Source organism: Trichoplusia ni, chromosome 10 (assembly GCF_003590095.1).
Source record: "Trichoplusia ni isolate ovarian cell line Hi5 chromosome 10, tn1, whole genome shotgun sequence".
In the NCBI taxonomy this organism is placed as follows: domain Eukaryota; kingdom Metazoa; phylum Arthropoda; class Insecta; order Lepidoptera; family Noctuidae; genus Trichoplusia; species Trichoplusia ni.
Window position 1 is genome coordinate 8,254,805 of NC_039487.1, and position 2,817 is coordinate 8,257,621.

Genomic DNA, 2,817 nt, shown 5'->3' on the forward strand with positions numbered 1-2,817 from the left:
CTTAGAAATGTTCAAACAGAATACAATAGAGTTCTTGTTGGAAAAACAAAATCAAGATTTTCCAACAAGAACTGATTTTAAAAAGTAGGTCCGGTTTCGAACATAATTGTGTGATTTCATTTCATCATGTCCAACTTAATTTGCTCTAAGACGCTATAAGCTAAGCAGAAAAACAAATGTTGGTAACACAAAAATTTTGATCAGTTGATGACAGTTTCATATGAGGAAACCTTTGTAAACTCAATTCGTTTCGTTTTCATAAAGAGATAGTTTCTTTCATAACATTATGAGGAAAAATCGTTCATTATCATGCAAAGAAACTAAATTTTACCACTTCTGATATTCTTATAAAAATAACTTATGAAATCTACTTCACAGACTAACTAGACTTTTTTAGTCAAAAACCATATTATTCACGAAATTGAAGTTTCATCGTATAATTTTTAATTAATTGAGGTATGAATCCCAAATTTAACACACCAGAGAGTGTGATTAACTGATAATTGTTTATTAAATTGATAAGTGTGTAACAAAAAGCTTTGCCCCAGGTGAGGATCGAACTCACGACCTTAAGATTATGAGACTTACGCGCTGCCTACTGCGCCACTGAGGCTGTGTTGTTGAGGGTCAAATTTCAAATCAAATACAGGGTAACGTTTTACCTTTTATCATTTTTGCAGAATGATATAATGGAAGAAAGATTTTTCTTAAAGTTTTTGTCTGAGTTCTAGTCCTCGAGTTGGTTTTTCATTTTTCATACCAAATCCAGGTAGAAAAGGAACCATATTACTAGTAACCGTTCGTCTCTTACTAGGCTGTTTCTTAAAGACTGTGATAGATTTAAAGGCATAGGTGAGACTTTTAGGGAAGATTTGTGTTGCCGTTATAACAATAGATACTAAAAATCTAGGTCAAGCAACGTTTGGTACGGTGATAAATTTGTGGGATCAATTTGTTTTTATTTGATGGGATATGATGAATTAGGATATATGATGGAATATATTTACCGGATTCATATATATGTATGGGAGTTATAAGGATCTTACTATGACTGCGAATGATATTGCTCTATTTATTTTTGTACAGAAACAATTGCCAGAAAATATTTTTTATGAAAAAAAACTTGTCAAAAAACTCGGATACATATTTTTTTAATTTATCTCATCCTTTAAAAATAAGGATGATTTAAAGGAAAAGTATGTCAGTTGTGGCTAGTAACATCACTTGCTAGTAAAAAGCGTACTGGTAAGTGACGTCACATGAGTTTTTATTTCTCTGTGTCTAATTCTTTTTTTGTTTACGAGATAAAAGGAAATATCCTGGATACTGCTTATCTCGTATATTTTTTTGAAATCTTGCAGAAGGATTAAACATATTTTTTTGCCAATTACCCAATTATAATGCTCCACTTTGGCTTTCATGATGACGTCACGCTATAAACGTGTCTAGCCTTATGCAACAAGACAAAGACTAGTCAGGTCCTAAAATGTCAGTCTCTATCTTTCCTTTTGAGAGAGATCAAGACAGCTTGGTACATGGTGTCTAAGGACTACATTTTGCTGTGCGTTGTTCTTACACACAGACTTGTTGGGCTGTTACCCTATTCGTTTGAAATATACTTATAATAAGTACTACGCGAAAGTTTGTAGGGATGTTTGAATGTTTGTTACTCTTTCACGCAAAAACTACTAATAGGGATGATGACTGGGTATAAAAAGAAAAAATCTCATTAGTCCCTCAGTTAGATAATTGAAAAGTATGAGACACGTATTTTTTCCTTTGTCAGAAAAACTAGAATTGACAAAGATTAACTGCTTTAAAGTTTAGGAGAGGGGGCTTGTGACGTAACGATAGAGTGAAATTTATACTCAATCGTGACGTCACGCGTAAGTTTCATTCACTGTAATTTGGTCAATTTATGTTTGCGGGACAAATTAAAAAATACGTATCCATTATTATACAAAAATCTACAAGACGGACACAGCAAAAAAAAAATTGTCATCATCCCTATTCGAAGAAATTTGGTAAATAGGTACTTCATAGCCTTACAGAACATAGAATATTTTGTGTTGATTTAAATTTCAATCATTGGCGACCCACTAGATGGCTAGTAATTAATATGACTAAGATTCACAAATATTTTAGCTAAGTGTCGGTTTTAGTGTTGATTTGTCTTTATGTTCCAACTAAAAGTGTTTGAGACACCATGAGAATCAAAGGGTCAAATCACAGTTTTAACTGAATGTCGTGAGTGTATACAGTATCACAAGAATTGAATATCTGGAAAAGAGTCCGGAAGTATCCGGAAGACCGTACTAAAGAAAATCAAAATAAACAAAAAAGCAAAATAATACTTGTACCAATCGTAGCTCAAACTTTTTTAAATTATTTTATAAGCAGCAACAGAAATACTATTCTCCAGCTATAACGGTTCATGCGATACATCTTTGTAAAAGACTGAAAGCAGAGCCTTAGTAACACAACACCATTTTCAACCTCAGGAACCTGAATACATTCAAAATGTATTATTCCCTTTTTATCAAAAACAACTAATCATATAAAAACCTTTCGAAAGTGACATAAAAATACAAATATTATAACAGACTCCCTTATACAAGATTCCCTTCCCGTTCTAAATATAGGTCCTTACAGTGGTCTGCGGAGACACAGTCTAGGCTCAATACATTCACAATGTATGACAATACAAACATACATACATACATACACTACTGCACTCAATTTCCAAGATGTGGTATAAAAACTAGAAGCTGCAGTATACTATGTATATATATAGGAAAAATATAAAATACAGCCACT

The 2,817-nt window shown here is 32.6% G+C and overlaps 1 non-coding gene across 1 annotated transcript; it reads right to left on the reverse strand.

The window, feature by feature from the left end:
* Window positions 1–540: 540 nt before the first annotated feature.
* Window positions 541–613, reverse strand: Trnam-cau. The gene has a single exon. It is a non-coding gene; the product is annotated as a tRNA-Met (tRNA).
* Window positions 614–2,817: the final 2,204 nt, after the last annotated feature.